We start from the raw sequence: 24,763 nt of genomic DNA, 5'->3' as shown, positions 1-24,763 counted from the left end.
TACCTCCTTTCTGAGCCAGTTCGAGAGATGTTACTAAGTGAATGGCTTTTAAAACCGGCATTCTCTCTTTAACCCATTTATGCCTAGCGTCTAGAAATAAGGCCTTGGCAAACAGCGTAGACCCAGATGAGACGCCGCATGATGTGGCGTCTCATCAGGGTATGTGATATTTGCTTAAAGGATTTTTTGTAAGAAATATTCTAAATATAGAAATAAATATACTAGACTTCCCTAATTTTGGAAATAAATTGATCCAATTTAGAAGGATGGGAGAGTCCACTTGGCATAAATGGGTTAATCCGATTCGGAGTTAGAGTCTACAACTTATGCTTGTATGTTTATAGTATAGTGGCCACTTATACAGTTCCAAAGAAAATCGGAAAGTCTATGCACTTAAACATAGCTAAAATTATCTCCTCTTTTGTTTAATGCACCCCTCCTGTATTTACTGCACCGCTCTTTTTTTCACTGCACTCCTCTTTTCTTGAGTTTTGCACTCCTCTTTTTTTTTAAATCTCGTTCCCACGAATTGGTAAGTCGTTCCCTCGAGTAATTATGTAGTGGGAACGAAATATAAACAAGGAGTGCAATTTTAAAAAGTCCAGAACTTACTGGATCATGTGGCGACATTTTGTGATCACAAAATGTAAAAAATAAATAAAAAATATAACAATTCAAATTTGGTTACATATGGTTCAGCTATCGGTATTTTTTTGGTTTTGAAGAATAACAAAATCTGTTAACCATAAAAAAAGTCCTTGTAAATCTCTTTTACCGTGTTTTGTTTGATGACATGATAACATCAACATGATGCATTAATTTCCATTACATTACATTAAATACACTAATAAACCATCCGTTCTGTTCTGCAGAAAGTGACAGTGCTGTGGTCTGATTACCTTATATCTGATTACCGTATATCCAATGAGTAGCTGAATGGTAATTAACCCTTTGCATGCTTGGAAATTTGTCGTCTGGTCAAAAAAATCAGAATAGCAAACCGTTTGGTTCCTGATGAGACGCCACGTTCTGTGGTGTCTCATCTGGATCCAAACTGGTTGCAAAGGCCTTCAAAATTCGGTTTCAGCACTGAAAGGGTTAATTGAAATAAATTCTCTTTGATTGTTATTTACTTTGAATTGTGATGCTCTAAGATTACGGTGCTCTGATCTGATTATAGCCATTAAGTAAATGGTTAATGGTAATTAATTAAAATATATGATCTTTTATTGCAATTTAATTTGAAATGTGATGCTCAACGATTAGTGTTAATGGACATGTAAATGTTTAATGTATATGAGCCAAGCAATTGTGAGGTTTAAAGCGCAATTAAACCAGGTTAACACCCAATGCTTTTGAATGTCCCGCGACCCCAGTTTTGTTTATGTTTGCGCGTTTGTTCGTGAGTGTAAATCGCATTTGTTTTGTGTATCAATGTTTGCCAATTGGTTAATTGCCATATAGAAAGGACCGCAAATTATAACGATGTTCCTCTCCTGCTGTTAAAGTGTAAGTTCCACTGTATGTGTATTTGTATAGAAAGGCGTCCTAGTACGCACATACCTCATAATTTAGACATGTTTTTTTAAAGTTATTAACGTATTAATGCCTGTTTCCATACTATGATCGGATCATTTCGGTTATGCTTTCAAGTGTCATAAAACCAAATTAAAGAGTATAGTGGCTGACATTTTTATTTTTGACTGTTAAATATTTTATCAAACGAACGCAACGATTATTTCTGACTGTTCTCACCGAACTGATGTTAGGTATACATGTGGATTGAGTGTACATCATCACATTGGATCCCGTTGGAAATAAGTTGTGTACGATTTATCGTCAAATATGTATGACAAGTGGTCTAGTGTCTCACATAAAGGACCTTAAATACTTTGAATCAGCAGACAATGCATCGGATAAATCAATATTTCGTAGGTTTACGGAGATAGTCGATGTATCACGATTGTAAATCGTCTGCCTATCCAGTGTCCACTCGGAGACTCTCGGAGATAGTCGATGTATCACGATTGTAAATCGTCTGCCTATTTATCGTCAAAACTTTACGAGTAATCCAGTGCACTTATATTTATATAATTAAATATAATGTAATATTGACCAATAAGTGTAATACATTGTGATAGAGTATGAACCATATATATATGTATTATGATCTTTAATGGTAACTATCTGTGATTTATCTGAATTGTTAATAACTGTGACTGTTGATTGTATTGATATTGCATGTGCACACATACAATTATTTATTTATTATTAAATACATGATTGATTTTCTTATCCTTTTTGAGATAATTTTTTGTGTGATAAAGGATCATGCAGAGCTTTCCATAATCACTTGTCATTTTTGAAGTTGTGAAACAAAATATTTCATATAAATGTATCGTGTTACAACATCTAGTCGCACCTTTTAAGTATGGTTTTCGAATCTGGGGAGTTTTCAATATGTCTTCATTTATCCTTTTTGAAAGGATACCCTTCTATTACCAAACGTTTACGGTGTAGCTGCTCACTCTGCTCATATAGCGGTCATATACAATCGTGATATATCGGCTATCTCCGGAATCCTCCGTAAGATAGAGCGGAATAAATCGTCTGCTGATCCAGAGTAGCTCATATTGAAAAGCTGTTCGTTTATACAGTAATCCCTTGCAAAGTGGGGGTGGGGAAATGCAATCAAATATCATTAATTTGTGCTTTAGCATATGCAGACAAGGGGTAATTACGTGACAAACAAGATGTCGATGTGGCATGGACGTCGCCATCTTGACTATCACGTGATTACTCCCACTGATACATAATGTGCAGCATGGTTTGATGCCTCCATCATATATGTATATGCGTGAACTGCATCCTTACGTTCGTTAGAGTAGTTACAAATACTATTGAAAATGGGGGCAAGTTGTTCATATCGACATTTCATCCAAAGAAGGTAAACTAAGCTTTCCGGTTGACGTGCCCAAACCTACACTCTTTAATTTACCAACTCATTGTTTATAAAAACAAAAAATATTTGCTTTGTGTCGCCTTCGGAATTGGAAAGAAAGAAAATAATCATTCACCGCATTATGACCTTTGGGCTTTGGTCATAATTACCATAGATCGAAAAAGGTCGATTCGCGACGTATTGGTGACGTATTAATGGCGTCATCACAAAGCCAAAGTAGTTGAATGGGGATCTCTAGTTTTTAGATATCAAAAAAGGTCAAATGGTCGCTTGTTGGCTTATTGGTTATCTTTAATCATGACATAAGTTCAACATTATTCAAAAGTTGTATTTGGTCAGCGCAAAACAACAAATTGACATTTGCAGGCAGAAGATAACTAACGAGCGCGCAATAATGGCATCATGACATTCCACAAGAAAAGCTCGACAATATAATATTTCTCACAAGCTTGTTGTTTAACACGAGATTCAGTTGATACATGTACTAGATTTTTATTTCATGTCATCAAGCCTCGGAATGTTACATTTCTTAACTTCTTATACTCAAGTAAGCATAAGTTGATTGAGTAATTAAACAGGAATTAATTTTAAGCGGATCGCATTCTTCCCTTTTTTTGCAGTTTGAATTAATTCGTGACACTACAAAGTTACAATTGATTTAAATTTAATTTTTGTATTAATAAATCTAGACCACATGTACTATTTGGCGCCCTTAAAGCGGTTTAAAGGCTAAGTGCCATGCTTCAGAATTCGATGACCCCTGTTTAATTGATTGGTATTTGTTTCTTTCCTGTGTTTGTCCTGTGTCTATATGTATGACAAGTGGTCCTGTGTCTATATGTATGACAAGTGGTCCTGTGTCTATATGTATGACAAGTGGTCTAGTGCCTCTCAGTGTTTGTCCTGTGTCTATATGTATGACAAGTAGTCTAGTGCCTCTCAGTGTTTGTCCTGTGTCTATATGTATGACAAGTAGTCTAGTGCCTCTCAGTGTTTGTCCTGTGTCTATATGTATGACAAGTAGTCTAGTGCCTCTCAGTGTTTGTCCTGTGTCTATATGTATGACAAGTGGTCTAGTGCCTCTCAGTGTTTGTCCTGTGTCTATATGTATGACAAGTGGTCTAGTGCCTCTCAGTGTTTGTCCTGTGTCTATATGTATGACAAGTGGTCTAGTGCCTCTCAGTGTTTGTCCTGTGTCTATATGTATGACAAGTGGTCTAGTGCCTCTCAGTGTTTGTCCTGTGTCTATATGTATGACAAGTGGTCTAGTGCCTCTCAGTGTTTGTCCTGTGTCTATATGTATGACAAGTGGTCTAGTGCCTCTCAGTGTTTGTCCTGTGTCTATATGTATGACAAGTGGTCTAGTGCCTCTCAGTGTTTGTCCTGTGTCTATATGTATGACAAGTAGTCCTGTGTCTATATGTATGACAAGTAGTCCTGTGTCTATATGTATGACAAGTAGTCCTGTGTCTATATGTATGACAAGTAGTCCTGTGTCTATATGTATGACAAGTAGTCCTGTGTCTATATGTATGACAAGTGGTCTAGTGCCTCTCAGTGTTTGTCCTGTGTCTATATGTATGACAAGTGGTCTAGTGCCTCTCAGTGTTTGTCCTGTGTCTATATGTATGACAAGTAGTCCTGTGTCTATATGTATGACAAGTGGTCCTGTGTCTATATGTATGACAAGTAGTCCTGTGTCTATATGTATGACAAGTGGTCCTGTGTCTATATGTATGACAAGTAGTCCTGTGTCTATATGTATGACAAGTAGTCCTGTGTCTATATGTATGACAAGTGGTCCTGTGTCTATATGTATGACAAGTAGTCCTGTGTCTATATGTATGACAAGTAGTCCTGTGTCTATATGTATGACAAGTAGTCCTGTGTCTATATGTATGACAAGTAGTCCTGTGTCTATATGTATGACAAGTAGTCCTGTGTCTATATGTATGACAAGTAGTCCTGTGTCTATATGTATGACAAGTAGTCCTGTGTCTATATGTATGACAAGTAGTCCTGTGTCTATATGTATGACAAGTGGTCCTGTGTCTATATGTATGACAAGTAGTCCTGTGTCTATATGTATGACAAGTAGTCCTGTGTCTATATGTATGACAAGTAGTCCTGTGTCTATATGTATGACAAGTAGTCCTGTGTCTATATGTATGACAAGTAGTCCTGTGTCTATATGTATGACAAGTAGTCCTGTGTCTATATGTATGACAAGTAGTCCTGTGTCTATATGTATGACAAGTAGTCCTGTGTCTATATGTATGACAAGTAGTCCTGTGTCTATATGTATGACAAGTAGTCCTGTGTCTATATGTATGACAAGTAGTCCTGTGTCTATATGTATGACAAGTGGTCCTGTGTCTATATGTATGACAAGTGGTCTAGTGCCTCTCATAAAGGACCTTTAATACTTTGAATCAGCAGACGATGCAACGGATAAATCAATAGTTCGTAGGTTTACGGAGATAGTCGATGTATCACGATAGTAAATCGTCTGCCTATCCACAATCGGGACTCCTCGGACAATTCCGCCATAACGGCGATCGTCTCTCGGGTGTATTTGGTGGAAGGATATGTCTAACGCCTCTAGGCGGAAGATATTACACCGAAAATATAGTTCGGGTTACACACCAACAAATTTGCACTAAATCAACCGATAATATAGATATATAATGACCAATATCTTAAAGGAGTAATATAATAGAATATTTATTAATGATATTGTTTAAAATTAGATATTATTGCATGCAAAATATTCAAATTTTAATAAAATTTTAAGAAAGCAAATTAGTTGTTTATTGAAGTGAAAACATCAACATTATTCAAACTTAAAAGAATCAGTATTTCTAAAATTATATTAAATGCAACATTGCTGATGATGGCTCCAGGCGACAAACTTTGAGATTAAATAAATATGTTTATGTTCTATACCATAAACAATCGTACAACACTGTACAGTGGTACAGAGAAAACTCTTGGATGTAATATAAGAAATAGTAAACTCCACGTTGGTCCCAATGGCATTATAGTCACCAGCCAGGCAGTCACAAACTGTATATGGACCATAGCCATACAGCCCTCAGTGGGGCTATAACCAGTATTGAGACACCTGAAAGGTTTCATGGAATGGAATGAGTGGGGCTTGATTGAATTTGAAAAACAATTCTTTCTGTACATTTGATGATGGCAACCATACAGTACTTCTGGCAGATATTGTTTATATTTTATCCTAGGCAATTTAATTCCAGATGTTGTTATAATCCCGGCCAGGCAACTCGCTTTTCAAAGCCTTAAACAATCCAGTGCCATTTAAATTAGGGACAGCCTGTTACAATGTTCAGTTGGTAATATTATTAAATTAAGGCATAACTTTGCCCTTGGAAATGAACTCAATTCAGAATGGCCTCTCAAAATAAGACATACTGTATTGGAAATGTTAAAACTGAGCAGTGGTGTTGTTAAAATTTATATTATTTATCTTTTAAGAAACTTTAAGATACATATCACAGGAATGGCCATGGTTTTGGGTCAGTACTCTTTAGATGGGAAACAAAAACACTAAATATGGTTGACAGTGCAGGCAACAATTGTAAAAAGATATTTTCCATCCCTGACTGCCATTACTGACATGAAGTAATTTAACTGTAATATGTCTGGAAACAGTGTCAGTCACACTTTTCTAAATATTGATTTATTCATGCATATGTATATATATATGTCATACAAGGACAGATCATACAATACAGTCAATTTACAAAATTTAACAATTGGAAAACAATTATCACAGGTTTTGGATCACAATGCATTGATATTTCACATTTTGAATATCACAGTTAAAGTTAATCATTTAAATTCAGTTACAAGTAAATAGTAAGTGTATTTGGCAGAGATCTGAAATAACAAGTAGTTACAAGATGTTAAAATCAAGAAATGATATATATACCACAGGATGTCCCATGAAAGGTTTGCAACTTATTTCCAATGGGGCCCTATAGATGAGTGGAAAATGTACAAAAATGGTGGCATTAATACGCATAAAAATATCATTAATTTAAACTTGAGAATATAGTCTTGAGATCAAATAGTAATTAGCATGTATTATTAGAGAGCATTAGTTACACAATGTATACTACTATCTTGTCATCACATTTAAATGTACATACAAATACTTTATTGATGACTTATTTGAACAACAGTAATATATATATATATATATATATATATATATATATATATATATATAAAATATATATATATATATATATATATATATATATATATAACAAACCAATCACATAAAACATTAATTTAAACAATAAGACTACTAGTAACAAATAAAATCAGCATCTTCTTTCAATTTCATATTGTCTGTGAGAGAAGTTTTCACTCTGTTTTCAAATTCATATTTATTCTTTTATAATGATCTTTACATCAGCAGGTAAACAGTTCCAGTGTTTGATCGTTTATAATTAAAAGTAGTGCTGGTAAAACCATTCACTTGAGGACATTGAGGTAAATAAAAGTTATCTTTACTATGTCTACTGTTATCACTATGTATATCAGACACTCAACTAATATTATAATACAAAAAAGGTCATGTTAGAAGGACATTTCTTGTTAACAATTTTATAAACATGGTTGAGTGTTATTTGCTTAACTCTGTTTTGAACATTTAACCAACCAATACTACTAAAATCTTTTTCTTTCAAAGATGTTCTAGAGTCATATCCATGAATAAATTTAACAACTTTATTCTGTACAACTTGTAATTTATTTTGTAACTGTTTACTTATACCATTGTACTATGAAGAGCTAGCATAGTCAAAATGGCATTGAACCAATGAGTTACATAACAATTTTCTTAATTCCATATTTGAACAGTGGTTTTGTCTATACAAGAACAGGGTTTTAGCTGCTATTAGGCACAGCAGGCCCGGGCCTACATTTTTTTTTGAAACATGAACAAATTAAAATTGCTTCAACTTTGAAAAATGCATTAAAATGTTGACCCTGAAGGTGGTGAGGTGTAAGAAATCTGCATTTCATATTGACATGATCCTCAGGCAATGGATTCTGGTCTTGTTCAAAGGACATATCTTCCAATTATCAACTCTACTTCTTTCTATATAGACATGCAGACAGTATTATTGGAAAGAATTCCCATGGTTTGACTTGTGAATAATTTAGTGTTACAATTTTAAATGTTTCTCTGTTCCATATTGTTTTAAAATTTAGTTCTTATGTATAAAGATAATACAATTTAGTTCTCTGACATTGAGATAAAAAAGTAAAATATCAAAGAAATACAGGCCAAAGTCTTATATTTTCTTACCTTATTATTTGTCTAGATATGCTTTAAATTTCACCACAGGCGTTATGGGATTTAAACAATTTCCGGGGGAGGACCCCGCACACACACCCTGTTTTTATGTAACATATTCGGGCCTACAGCTCAAAAAATGCTACCTACACCCCTGAAGAATCTTATTCTTGAGTTCACCTTTTTAATAATATTATTAACAATAGATGTAGCAGCAAGATCAGTGTCGAATATTGAACCAAGGTGTTCAACAGATGATTGAGAAACAATAGTGTGATCATTACATTATACATTAAAATTATGAAATTTAGATTTCCTTTTGGAACCAAACACTATACATTCAGTTTTTCCAAGGTGTAAAGACAGTTTGTTATCCACTTACCATTTAATACAATTTTCAAGTTCTTTACAAAAAACACTACTGATGATACTAGGATCTTTGTGAAAATAAAGGATGACACTTTCATCAGCATAGAGAATAAGTTTAGATAAATACAATAATAAAAAATCACTAATATCCTATATCAGTGTTAAGGCATTATGAAATGGAAATGGGTGTGACAAGTAACAAGAACCCTACACATTTACATCACAAAACATATGATATCTACAATTACTGGATATAATATATATGTTGAAAGTTAATATAAAGAGGGCAATACAAAAGAATGTACAAAAGTAGTAATAAAGACAAAACAACCAGTTTACAATGTTAAGATTTATGCAGTTGTTGGCAATAAGAGAACAATTACCATTCTTAACTTTGAATTTTGCAAGTGTAAATACATTTATGTAAATCAGAACACAAGAATTTGTTTCTCGGTCACTTTGAGCTATATAAGTGCCCAATGTTTACACTCAGTGAATTTGTAAAACCAACTTATATGTGCTAACTGTCTGTCCGAAAACTTAAACATTTCCTATAACTTTTGCAATATTGAATATAGCAACTTGGCATACATGTGTATCTCATGGAGCTGCACATTTTGAGTACTGAAAGGTCAAGGTTATCCTTAAAGGTCAAATATACGGCTTCAAAGCGGCGCAATAGGGGGCATTATGTTTCTGACAAACATATCTCTTGTTTTTACATGAAAAACCACAGACATTGTTGGAATTTGCCACATATAAGGCATTGTGTATACATTTTTAAACTCAATTTTCCACACAATGAAACAACTTTTTAAAAAGGCACCAACAAATGTTCCTCCATCCCCTTTGCACGCTAAACAAAGAATCAGTTTTTAGCTCCACTGGCCAAATTTGTTCAAATTATGCCCCTGGGTCAAATTTGACCCTGCCCTGGGGGTTACAAAATTGAAAATTGCTTATTTAAGGCCTATTTTGTGAAAACTTTCAAAATCTTCTCGTCCATTACCATTGGGCCTAGGGCTATCAAAGTTGGTATGTTCAGACATCTAATAGTCCTCTACGAAATTTGTTCAAATTATGCCCCTGGGGTCAAATTTAACCCTGCCCCGGGGGTCAACAAATTGAAAATTGCTTATTTAAGGCCTATTTTGTGAAAACTTTCTAAACCTCCTCATCGATAACCATTGGGCCTAGGGCTATCAAATTTGGTATATAGAGACATCTAATAGTCCTCTACCAAATTGGTTCAAATTATGCCCCTGGGGTCAAATTTGACACTGCCCCGGGGGTCACAAAATTGAACATATGCGTATATAGGGTCTATCATGTGAAAACTTTACAAATCTCGTCCATAACCATTGGGCCTAGGGCTACCAAATTTGGTATGTAGTGGCATCTTATAGTCCTCTACCAAGTATGTTCAAATTATGCCCCTGGGGTTAAGTTTTACCATGCCCCGAGGGTCACAACATTGAAAATATGCTTATATAAGGCCTATTTTGTAAAAACTTTAAAAATTTCTTGTCCATATCCATTGGGCCTAGGGCTACCAAATGTGGTATGTCGTGGCATATAAAGTTCTCTACCAAGTTTGTTCAAATTATGCCCCTGGGGTCAAGTTTGACCCTGTCCCGGGGGTCACAAAATTGAATATATGCTTATAAAGTGCTTATTTTGCGAAAACTTTAAAAATCTTTTGTCCATATTCATTGGGCCTAGGGCTACCAAATTTGGTATGTAGTGACATCTTATAGTCCTCTACCAAGTTTGTTCAAATTATGCCCCTGGGGTCAAGTTTGACCCTTCCCTGAGGGTCAAAAAAATTGAACATATGCTTATATAAGGCCTATTTTGTGAAAACTTTAAAAACTTCTTGTCCATAACTGTATGACATAGGGCTACCAAATTTAGTATGAAGTGACATGTAATAGTTCTCTTCTTAGTTTGTTCAAATAATGCCCCTGGGTCAAATTTGAAACTGCCCCGGGGGTCACAAAATTGAATATATGCTTATAAAGTGCTTATTTTGTGAAAACTACAAATATATTCTTGTCCATAGCCATTGGACCTAGGGCTACCAAATTTGGTATGTAATGACATCTTATAGTCCTCTACCAAGTTTGTTCAAATTATGCCCCTTGAGTCAAGTTTGACCCTGCGACGAGGGTCACAACATTGAACATATGCTTATATAAGGCCTATTTTGTGAAAACTTTAAAAATCTTTTTGTTCATAACCATTTGGCCTAGGGCTACCAAATTTGGTATGTAGTGGCATCTAATATACCTCTACCAATTTTTTTCAAATAATACCTCTGGGGTCAACTTTGACCCTGCCTCGAGGGTAACAAAATTGAATAAACGCTTATAAAGCGCCTATTTTGTGAAATCTTTAAAAATCTTCTTGTCGAAAACAATTCGGACTACGGCTAACAAATTTGGTATGCAGTAACATCTTATAGTCCTCTACCAAGTTTGTTTAAATTATGCCCTTTGGGTCAAACTTGACCCTGACCCGCGGTCACAAAATTGAACATTATATACGCTTATATCTTGCTTATTTTGTGAAAACTGTTAACATATTCTTATCCTTAACTCTAGGACCTAAGGCTACCACATTTTGTATGTAGTGAGGTATAGTAGTCCTCTACAAAGTTTGCTCAAATTATGCGCCTGGGGTTAAATTTGACCCAGCCCAGGGGGTCACAAAAGTGTACATGTGCTTAAATATGGCCTATATTTAAGTATTTGCACATGCCGAGAATATTTATTTCAGCCTTTTTTAGCAGTGGAGTGATACAGGGTCATCGTGGCCTTCATGTTTATAAGAATATGTCAAAATGGGCAAAAGTCAGGGACAATACTGTCTAAATGCCTTTTTAACAACTCTGGTGACATGCGGCTGTAGTATATTTTCTCTGTAAATTTAGGGCCAAACACAAAATGTCATCATCATAAATGTATACTGGGTAGCTTACATGTATATAAATATGATACGAGGTCTTATACAAATTAACCTGGATATTTATGAAAAACACCATATCCCTGTACAGTGTAAAGAGAGAAGGCATTTATTCACCAGTAACATTATGTTCAGTACTGGTAAATTGCAAGCAACGAATATGAAAAATTCAGTTCCCAATTCGAGTTTTTAAAAAGTTCAACTTTGCTTAAGTAATAATGCATCAATGTTGATTCTAAAGAAAAAGAGTAATCATTTATGCCTAAGCTGTTCTGCTGTCCAGAAGCAAGGACGGCATACACAAGCTTTACAACATTTATAGTTTTAGTTACTTAACAATCTAAAATGAATGTCCATTCTAAGTTTGCTGTCGTATTCTTCCCTCAAATCATACATGTTTCTTGCATAATTGAATGTTCATGTCGATGAATCACAATGTATATAAAAACAAACATTATTTTGAATTATCTTTCACAGTTATATAATTAATATTAGGTTAATTTTGTGATACACTTAAGCAATAATTAACATTTGTCTCAAAATGAATCATCCTCTGAAGCCCCCGATGGGATTCAAACCCATACCTCTTTCCTCTGCAGAGGAAAGTATTCTATCTTAAAGGGGCCTTTTCACAGATTTTGGCATTTTTTAACTTATTCATTAAATGCTTTATATCGATAAATGTAAACATTGGATCGTAAAAGCTCCAGTAAAAAATCAAGAATAAAATTTTAAAAAGGAAAAGAATATTGCCCGGACCAGGTTTCGAACCAGTGACCCTTGGAGTCCTGCCAGAGTCCTGAAGTAAAAACGCTTTAGCCTACTGAGCTATTCCGCCGAGTACATATACATGAAGTATTTTATACCTTATATAAGCAATCTTTGTAGTTTCACAAAATTTAACGACAAAAACAGAACTCTCCAAATTATTCAATCGATTCGCGTTGCAACGCTTTATAATCTTTAGGTTTTAAAATCGTCAAAAGATGCATATAATGGCTATATAAGACCATGGTAAATGTTCAGTATTACTGTTTCCTCACAAATATCATAACTAAAACGAAAATTTGCGAATCTGAAACAACTTTTTTCAATTTTGTCAATTTACCAAAGCGTGAAAAGATCCCTTTAAAATACAAGGGCATGTAAGAGGAAAACTAGCAATTTCAAAGGGACATTTTCACAAATTAGACATGTATTGAAGTTTGTTATTAAATACTTTAAATTGATAAGTAAACATTTTAGCAAAAAACCTCAATAAAAAAAGGAAAAAAAAAGAAAGGAAATCTTCCTTAACTGGGCTCGATCCACTGACCCTTGGAGTAAAAGCTTAAACCAATGCCAATGGGCCATCAGTGCTCCCATATAGTCAGTGGTTTATTTTATACTTTATATAAGCAATCCTTGTAATGTCACAAAATCTAACTATACCATAAGAACTCCCCAAATTATTTTTTCATAATAGACTCTATGCTATATTGATGAATGCAAACATTGAATCTAAAAAGCTGCAATAAAAAAAGAATAAAATTGAATAAAAATATAAAAGTAACCCTCAAATGGGCTCGAACCATTGACCCCATGGAGTAAAAGTCAACCGTTTTGATCAATCGGCCATCCATGCTCATACAATGAGTGATGTGTTTCATACTTTATCAAGTTTATGTAAGCAATCCTCGTATCTCACAAAATATAACAAAAACAGTCGATTTAATTTTTAAATTTACTCGATGTCAATATTATAAGTACTCCTATCAGTATGTCAGTAATGGCATCTTTAAATTTTAACAAGTCTTTAAGTACGTTGTGGGAATTCACAGATCTACATTAAATTATTACTTAAAGAATGTTATCTTGAAAAAGACGACCTAAAACACACATTTCAATTTTTCCTCTTTACGAGGGGGCCGCCATCTTGTTTTCTAAAGTAGTTCCAAATCCAATATGACGGCCGCCTACGTACATCAGAGAGACGGTGTGGTGTAGCCCACTGTCCGATGCGTTCAGATTGGCCTATCCAGTGTCCACTCGGAGACTTTCGGAGATAGTCGATGTTTTACGCTTGGGCCCTTAAAGTGATGACTAGAATGATATCCTGCTTAAGCAATCGGAGTTTTAATAAATTAATATTTGATTCATGCCAAGAAAGCCATCATACGTTTTCCAACCCTTTACATCGTTTCACATATGCCTGAATGGTCACGAATGCAGGAAAGCAATTATTTTCATTGAAACTGTCAGTATTCTGTTGAATTGATTTCCACAAGATTACATTAAATACGCTTGTGAAACTTCCGTTAAAGCGCGTTTTCATAAAGGTGCCTTGATTCGCGCATGCCTCTAAATTGGACATGACTTCCCATTGAACTAATTAACATGTTCCGTGTATCGTTTCCTTGCTTTGATACATTTATGTTCGGATTCGGATGGGGCTCAATAAGCTATATAATTGATTATATTGGTTGTCAATACTTTTTAATTATGAAGATTCAATCATATTTGCAATGGAGGAACGATTGAAATCGTGTTTGCGATGGAATAACAATTGAAATCATGTTTGCGATGGATGAACGATTTAAATCATGTTTGCGATGAAAGAACGATTGAAATCATGTTTACGATGGAAGAACACTTGAAAACATGTTTGCGATGGAAGAACGATTTAAATCATGTTTGCGATGAAAGAACAATTGAGATCATGTTTGCGATGAAAGAACGATTAAAAGCATAACGATGGAGGAACAATTGAAATCACGTTTGCGATTGAAGAACGATTGAAATCATTTAACGATGGAAGAACAATTGAAATCATGTTTACGGTGGAAGAACGATTGAAATCATGTTTGCGATGAAAGAACGATTGAAATCATTTAATGATGGAAGAACAATTGAAATTATGTTTGCGATGGAAGAACGATTGAAATCATGTTTGCGATGAAAGAACGATTGAAATCATGTTTGCGATGGGAGAACGATTGTCATCATGTTTGCGATGGGAGAACGATTGTAACCATGTTTGCGATGGAAGAACAATTGAAATAATGTTTGCGATGGAAGAACGATTGAAATCATGTTTGCAATGCAAAAACACTTTAAATCATGTTTGCGATGGAAGAACGATTGAAATCATGTTTACGATAAAATATGTTTTGTGTCATTTAAATAACAAGGCTTTACCTGTTAAAACATTGTATTCCGTCGTACCTTTGAGTTATTGTTAAATTGAAACATTTGAAAGAATCATGAGATTTTCATGAATTATTTTTGAAATCCACGTATGTGTAATGTTTTACTATGGGGATAACTCTTCCAGTGCTGGAACCGGATTTTGAAGACCTTTGCAAACAGTTTGGATCAAGATGAGACGCCAAAGAACGTGGCGTCTCATCAGGATCCAAACTGTTTGCTATTCTCATAGTATTCTTGGAGAAAAAATCAAAGAAAATGCTATTTCATGAAATTCAGCAGACGACATTTTAGCAGACGACAAATTTCCCAGCATGCAAAGGGTTAAGAAGAGTCTTCTTTTTAAAGAAAAAAAAAGAAAATAAAAGCGGAAGTTGTCATCCCTGATGAGCCTGTGAGGACTGCATTCACATGCATTAAGCTCCGTTGTGAGGACTGCATTCACATGCATTAAGCTCCGTTGTGAGGACTGCATTCACATGCATTAAGCTCCGTTGTGAGGACTGCATTCACATGCATTAAGCTCCGTTGTGAGGACTGCATTCACGTGCATTAAGCTCCGTTGTGAGGACTGCATTCACATGCATTAAGCTCCGTTGTGAGGACTGCATTCACATGCATTAAGCTCCGTTGTGAGGACTGCATTCACATGCATTAAGCTCCGTTGGGAGGACTGCATTCACATGCATTAAGCTCCGTTGTGAGGACTGCATTCACATGCATTAAACTCCGTTGTGAGGACTGCATTCACATGCATTAAGCTCCGTTGTGAGGACTGCATTCACATGCATTAAGCTCCGTTGGGAGGACTGCATTCACATGCATTAAGCTCCGTTGTGAGGACTGCATTCACATGCATTAAACTCCGTTGTGAGGACTGCATTCACATGCATTAAGCTCCGTTGTGAGGACTGCATTCACATGCATTAAGCTCCGTTGTGAGGACTGCATTCACATGCATTAAGCTCCGTTTTCACAGAGCGGCGCTCAAATAAATTGCGATGTAGCATACAAACTGTTCAAGTGATGGAATGCCATTTAAATAGGCGTCTACATGTACTCTGTTAAATTTTCCCTTCCGGTAAAGAAGTTGAAAACTATTGAAAATGTAGAACCATTTACATATCTATATCATATGTTCATATCTAAACAAAGTTTAGCCCAGTGGTTTGCTAAAATGCCGACTGTGGCATTGTTGAAGTTACCAATTATGCGCACTTGAGTGTTCAATTTCCTTCCTATACGAGATATTACGTGATTTCTGCATTAAACTGATGACAAACGATGGCATCTCAAACGGACCGCTTCCATTTTATTTGTCATTAATAAAAATGCACCGATCGTTATTAGCGATAATTAGCGATCAATTTCATATTCAGGTAATCAATTTCCAAATGGACCATCGCATGTGTCTTTATCAGGCATGTCATTATTTCGCACCAGTTTCCTCTCGACCCACTTTCATGTTTTAAGAGCGTCATCTTTACCATGAGTTCACCTGAGCGTGAAAACTGATTGCTTTTTGATGAGCTTTAACATGAATGGAACTTTAAGAAGTGATTGGAACTTTTAGAAGTATTTTATTTGTTTTGCATTTTGATCGAGTAATAGTAATGAAATACGCTTTAAATGCCCCATACTCGAGTAAAATTCTTTGAACATAAGCGCACTGTTTGGTATGCGTTGGTTGAAATGTCGACAGTGCATGCTAGCTTTCCATATATTGATGACGGCAATTAAAGCTGTGATGTACGCTGGATCAGTGTACAATTCTAATGAAACATAATAATAATAATAATAATAATAATAATAATTATGGTAATAATAACAATAATAATAATAATAATAATAATAATAAATAATAAAAATAATAATAATAATCATAATAATCATAATAATCATAATAATCATAATAATCATAATAATAACTTTATTTCATAAAGAATTCACCTTAAGAAATAATTTATTTTTTACAATGTGGTCTCCAGTAACATAACACAAGTATATATTTTGAAACATGCATACGAACATACAAGGGAAAAAATAAAATTAACTATACAGTTAATTTTATAATAACTTCCTTATCAATTCCGACGATGTGGACAATGATAAAGACGACGACGACGACGACGACGACGATGATGATGATGATGATGAATGATGATGATGATGATGATGATGATGATGATGATGATGATGATGATGATGATGATGATGATGATGATGATGATGATGATGATGATGATGATGATGATGATGATTATGATGATTATGATAATACAACATCTGCAATATAATACAAAAATCAAAAATCAATGTTTCAAAAATCAATAATAAAATAAATGTATACCAATGATTTGTTTTTAGGTATTCTGTAAATTTTATTTTGAATGTAGTATTCGAAGACACTTGTTGGATGCTTATTGGAATTAATTCCAAATGGTTCGTGCACGAAACGAAAACGCTCGTTTTCCATAATTTGTTTTAAACGGAATAGATGATATATCAGTGTAAGTGATGGATCTAAGAGCCTATACAATGTTATTTGAGATATGAATAACATTAGTCAAATAAGAGGCATTGCATTGCGCCTATTACAAACGTATGAACAATAGATCCAATTAGGAAATTACATCTGTTATTGAATGTTAACCAACCAAGTTCTTTGAATAATGGAGCTGAAAGAGTTAAATATGTTTTTTTCAGTATTATTTTAGCAGCTCTTTTTTGTATCGAATGTATTTTATTTAAATGTGACTGTGTGGCTGAATACCATAATGCGTAACAATAATCCATAGTCGTTAATATATATATATATATATATATATATATATATATATATATATATATATATATATATATATATATATATATATATATATATATATATATATATATATACATATATATATGAGTTGTAAAATAGTTTGTTTGTTTCACATTTTAATAAAAAAGTTAATTCGTGTTAATAAGGCCAGTTTAAAGTTAAGTTTACGACATACACTGTTTATGTGCGATTGCCATGTAAGATGCTCATCAATCGTAACTCCTAGTAAATTAAATTCTTTGATTTGTTCAAGGATAATGCCATTAATATTAAGTGTAAGATTGTCAGTACAACTACGAGCTTTTGATAAAATCATACATTTAGTTTTGTATGGATGAATTGACATGTTAGTAAAGGAACACCATGTTGCTACATGTATACTATCCAAATCGTTTTGCAAATTTAATTGTATATTTTGAATGTTATAATCTGATACGTGTAATGTTTAATCGTCTGCGTTAAGATCAATTGTTGAGTTTCTAACTTAGGATGGGATGTCATTAATGTGAATAAGAAATAAGAAAGGCCCAAGAATAGAGCCTTGAGGTACACCGGTTTTTATAAATTGAAACAACGATTTTCTGGAACCTATACACTGTCTTCTATTGGAAAGATAAGATTTCACCAAAGCAAGATCATTGTCAGAAAATTGTACATGCTGAAGTTTACAAGTAAACTTAATGATACAACAAATTTTGCTCGATATGTTAATTACATATAATTTGAATGATGTTGTCGTAAAAAACCTAAAACAAACAAATCTTTGAGCTGGCGACATTAGTATCGCAAATACAAGATCGCCATGATAATATTGCACCAAATCACCTTATTATTGATTTGCAGTTAAGTTTAAAGAATAAATCAACTAATTGAAGTCTCAACCTGAAAGCAAAACAGCATTTGCGATATAAAATGCCATCGGTTTGTTTACAATGCTATTCATCCGAGAGGTGCGCTTTGCAAAGAACAAGAGCTAAGTAAAAATATAAAAATATATAATATAATATAAATATTATAAATGTAATATATATAATAGCTATATATATATATATAAATATATATATAATATATAGAAAATATAAAGGAAATCAATAATATAATCGTTTGATACTGAAATTTTACCTTAATAGTCCACATTTACTAGTAAGTTATTTGCTATCGAAATAGTTAAAATGTTGTCTGTACTGTTGCTTGTTTGGGAGGGGCTTATGTGAAACGTGCAGTGAATCGGACTATAACCATCACGCGCACAAAAATGTTGATGAAACCGATCAATTAAATTGCTCTTTTGTCGTTCTAATACTATAATAACGTCAGCAACTCACGGATAATTGTTTTATGAATCATATTGTTTATTAGTCGTGGTTTTAATACGGAAAGAAATAGATCTGTAATCGCTTAGCTTGGAGTATTAAAGAGTATTTTAGCTGCTCTCATTTTTACATCCATTATTTTGGGGAACAAATAAATACATCGGACTCTGTTTTTACCTTTAAAATCCATTAAAAGTGAATAGAAAGAGCGACAGTTTGAACGGTTGCTGCTCTTTTAGCAAACAGACGATTTTCATTATCGTATCTGGTTTTGTGTTTCTAGATCTTTGATTACCGTTTCATGGATTTGCAATAAAGTATAAAGAATAAAATAACTAATGCAAGTGTCCGACAAAAGCGCAGAACAATTGACCATGGGCTCAAACTGTTTGTAATTTGAGCGGTGTGTCGCGACAGCATCTATAGCACGGTAAATAGAAATTCTGGAAATCATTATCAAGCACTGACACTGAAACTTACCTACTCTGTTCCACATGGAATTCATTCGCTGATTAAAATATTGAAAATGTCGTCTGCATTGTTTTCCGGGCGAGGCTAATGTGACAGGTACTATGGGCCGGAAATGACAGCCACGCACAGAATATTATTAATCAAAGAGATCAATTAAATCGCTATTATGCCAGACTGGCAATATAATAAATCACACAATTCTCGGTTAATTCTTTTTGTAAAAACTATTATTTATGGACCACTGATTAAATAGGGAAACAACTGCTAACTAGTTGCTTAGTCGAATAGATGGGATAGTTCGATTGCCGATCTCATATTGCTGTCATTAGTTTTGGTTATTGTTTTAGATCTGTCAGTGTTTTGTTTGCAATTATTTCATTCCGATATTATCCCATCTGGTGCCTGTTTACAATTGATTAGATTTTAAGTATATTTGCGTTTACGCAAATATACTTTAGTAATACCGTATTTCAAAAACACTGCGTAAATCGGTTGGCCTTTTTGATGCCTTACCACATTTTGGGCAGACGGAATAGACATTTAACATAACATTTTGTAATTCTTACAAATTTTCACTTAAAAACGTTTTTCTAACATGTTCCTCCAAAAATATTGCATACACCATTTTAAGTGAATTTTTCTAAAACCATTTTACGTGAAAAAACGTTATAAGAAACTGAAACAAATTTCGTTCTTAAAACAATTTTAGAACTACGGGCTGGAAATAACCCGCCCATGTGATACCAACAATGGCCGCGCCCATGAGAGAATGTCATAAATCGGCTTGTTTAGCTATTCAGAAACTTTTATCTTGGATATATGAGTTATTTATTCACTAAATATCGCTAATAACTACAATGGATGGAATTCGAAGGATATGTTCGATGTGCATTAAGGACTTTCTGGATCTTGACAGCTTGACACGGCAAAACTGGCATACTATCAACTTGCCAATTGAGAATCACATGCCAAAAAATGTTAAATATTTCCATTAGAATGTTGTCCTTTTGGCTTTTGTGTATATATGACAAGATGTACAAATACATGCTTTTATATCATTTTTCTGTATTAATATTTTGCCGCAGTACACTTCTGTTGTTTTTTTGCAAAAATGACCAATTAAAGTACGACAATGAAAGAATATCACATGATCACAAAAACTATAAAATAAACAGTTTATAACACTGTCATTTAACCATATTTCAGATCAAAAAAGGTTTCATATAAAATAAATAAATATTACCTATAATAAAATGATGTACACAAAGCACTCACTATCGCCAAAAAAGGATCACTGTTTACAGCATTATCTCCCCTGTCAGATCAACAGTTAGAGCATCTGTTCACACATTTGTAAAATTGTACATTTATCCAAGAGACACACTATGCAACAATTGTTTTTGATTTGATTATACTTTTTGATGAAATACACGATAGTGACCCCCTATTGGTGTGACCCCCTATTGGCGAGTTGACTGTACTGGTATTTTTAGTTATCAATTTAAATCACATTTTGCTTTCTAAATTGTATTCGAGCACTTTGTGACTTATTGAATGACTATGATACCCGATATCAACATATCATATGGGAATTGCAGATCACCAAGCTGTCCTGAAATTCAACATTGATTACAAACGCTTTACTGGTTTGTATTATTTCTTCTTTCTATTTTTAAAGGTAAATGAACTGTGTCACAGTAAAAGACACATTTAGGCGATTGTGGTCAGTTTGGATCCAGATTAGCCTGCGGTTGCTTGAAAGCTGTTTGCTTAAAGGGGCCTTTTCACAGATTTTGGCATTTTTTAACTTATTCATTAAATGCTTTATATCGATAAATGTAAACATTGGATCGTAAAAGCTCCAGTAAAAAATCAAGAATAAAATTTAAAAAAGGAAAAGAACATTGCCCGTACCAGGTTTCGAACCAGTGACCCCTGGAGTCCTGCCAGAGTCCTGAAGTAAAAACGCTTTAGCCTACTGAGCTATTCCGCCGAGTACATATTTCGGAAGTATTTTATACCTTATATAAGCAATCTTCGTAGTTTCACAAAATTTAACGACAAAAACAGAACTCTCCAAATTATTCAATCGTTTCGCGTTGCAACGCTTTATAATTTTTAGGTTTTAAAATCGTCAAAAGATGCATATAATGGCTATATTAGACCATGGTAAATGTTCAGTATTACTGTTTCCTCACAAATATCATAACTAAAACGAAAATTTGCGAATCTGAAACAACTTTTTTCAATTTTGTCAATTTACCAAAGCGTGAAAAGATCCCTTTAAAAGCGGTTTTCTGACAATAACAAACAGTTTAATTGGATACCGATTAGACTGCGTTTTTTGTGACCTGGCTCAAATAATAGAATTGTCATTAATCAAATGATTTTATTTCGAACATTAATCAAGTGCTTTTTCTGGTCACTCGGGATCAATGACTCCAGCGCTTTCGTATTGAGAATTGAATACCGCTTAAGGCGCTGCTATGGGGCATGAGAGATGTTGCACCTTCCATTATCTCTCATGAACCGACTCAATAAAACCGAGTCGGCAATATATGACTTAAGTTTTTGTTTGGTTGCTCTAGAGGGATGATTTTTTCAGAATCTTTCTAAAAGCCTAGTGTTAGAGTGTAGACTTTGATAGCAGGAGGTTGCACTGCTGGTTTATCCCCAGAATCGACATTGAAAACTGGCACACTGTGTTATATAAAAGGCTTCTAAAACTGATAAACTAAGATAATGTGAATTTTCTCTCACATGATCGATGGTCATCATGAGTTATATTATATAAAAACTCACAGCAGTAGTAAAAAATGGAACAATAATAAATGAACGCATCTTTCATTTGTCTTTGACACTTGGAGTTGATATGGGTTAGATTTAAATATTTGACTTGACTTTACCAGCACTCTTGTGACAGAGCTAAAGTGTAAATGTACTATTGAAGATCACCTAAATCCAGATTTGCTATTAAAGAAGTGTGAAAAGTTTTAAGGGTGTGACGAGTAAGCAAACAATGGGTCATTACCAACAGGCCACAACTGATCTATGACTTTTTTTAAATAAGAAAAATCAGTGCCTGATTTAGATTTCCTTACATAGTTCAATAAAAACTAATTTCAGAAGCCTGATAACAGTTTCACTTAAATGTTACCAAAGTTTCAGACCTGGGCCTTGATTTTGAAATCTAGGCCATGCATTGTCAGATGATGTCATAAAAGATAATAATTTGTTTCAAACACATACAAACGTAAACATGTATCTTTAACTAATGTAGATTTAGAATGCACTAAGTCAGAAGGCATTTAACTTTTCTGCTGATGCGTCGGCACACCAGATGGTTTGGCTGCAATGGTTTGATCGACTGCTTGGATGTGTAGTTACATCATAATTGACCAGTCGCAAGCTGTCAATCAAGCTCACGAAATAATCAATCAGATTTCGTTTATTGCGGCCACATGGTCCGACAAACAAAGACTGTCGGAGTAATGGATACAGCGTTTTATGAATACACAACTTAGTGGGCGGAGCGATCTCGTATTTTGCGACTGGTCAATTATATTATACAGTATATCAACTGTATTATTTCAAATACATTTGCATCTAGTATACTTATATTGAGATTATTTACAAAAATAATGTATAATATGAATGATAAACTTGACTGAAATCATTTAAATGATACTGAAATCAAAACAGTAATTTATACTGATAATTATTTAATATATGTTGCTTGATACAATCATGTACATCTATATCAAATGAGATCATACTCTAACTTCAATGATGAATTTCAGTGAATTAAATTAAATCCAACATTTAAGTCACCCCATCTCTTTCCCGCAGCGCGCATACCGAAAGGTCCTGTCGTGTACAGATCCAGATCCAAAAATATTATACATAATTATGTATCATGTTGTTTAGAAGGGATTATTTTCCCTCTGTTGTATCAATGTAGTGTTTTACTTCTTTAATGTATGTGTTTGATATATAAACATAGCTCCAGGGTCAGAGCTTCAGGCAATTCATATTTCACCCCCTGATCTTTTTCTAATGGATATTTTAGCTAGTTCCTACATTCAATAAGTCGAATATATTTAAGTAGTATATGTACACATTGCTAGATTAAATGTGTACATTTATTGTTATTAGTATTAAAAAGATATACATTGTAGTACAAATGTTTATGCTAGATGAATTAAGAGCCTTAGTCAAGAGGTATTTAAACATTTTGAAATGGTAAAAGTTTCTGAATTGTATACCTATTTTCTCTTGAGCACTGGCCAAATATAAAATGTATATCATTTTACACTTTCATATGGAGCCCTGACCAGATCTAAAATGTATATCCCTTTTCTCAGGATCCCTGGTCATCTCCTTTTTATCACCTAACAAACACCTATTAAAATGGCAAATTATATGCAGAATAATTCATTTTATGCAATGGTTGAATCAAATACTTCAGAAAAAATTGACATTTTTTTTTACATGGATATTTTAGTTTCACAGTCATGGAAAAAGAGCCTGCACAACACAGATCAAAAATACTTTTTATTTGTGGATCACTCCATATCTTGATACTCTATGTGCATAAATATCTCAAGTCTTGATGAATTCAGGACAAAAAAAATTGTATTTTAAGTCCTTAATTGACCCGGCTATAGTTATCAGTTTAATATAAGCTCAATCAGTATATTTATATAATTATTTGTGCTTTGTGTATTTTAATCATATACACAATCATGACGTTACATGATAGCAATTAATTATAACAAAGCCGCTTATACTATAAAGGTCATTGACAAAGCCTATGGTAAAAATGTGAAAACATTGTCAGAGTGTAATCGCCCTCTGGTGCCAGCAAAAACAAGACGTTGACAGGTTGTCATTTTTTACAGTTCTACTTTCACTTTCATTTTGTGATATTCATTATCATTAAACTATTAACACTTATGTGGCTGAGAAAAATATCGCTATTGCTTATTATGCCCCCCTTCGAAGAAGAGGGGGTATATTGTTTTGCACATGTCGGTCCGTCGGTAGGTCGGTCCGTCCGTCCACCAGATGGTTTCCGGATGATAACTCAAGAACGCTTTCGCCTAGGATCATGAAACTTCATAGGTACATTGATCATGACTGGCAGATGACACCTATTGATTTTGAGTTCACTAGGTCAAAGGTCAAGGTCACAGTGACTCGTTCTTGGATGCAGTATTTGCTTCCAAATGACCACATTTGTAGATTATATTATGTACTGGTGTTGTGAGGTCTATATACCAGGGCTAGCGCTGTCCCAAAATTTCTTTGAGACAACCAGGTTTTTGTTTTTCGGT

Source organism: Dreissena polymorpha, chromosome 10, assembly GCF_020536995.1.
Source record: "Dreissena polymorpha isolate Duluth1 chromosome 10, UMN_Dpol_1.0, whole genome shotgun sequence".
NCBI lineage: Eukaryota > Metazoa > Mollusca > Bivalvia > Myida > Dreissenidae > Dreissena > Dreissena polymorpha.
This window is presented reverse-complemented; position numbering follows the sequence as displayed.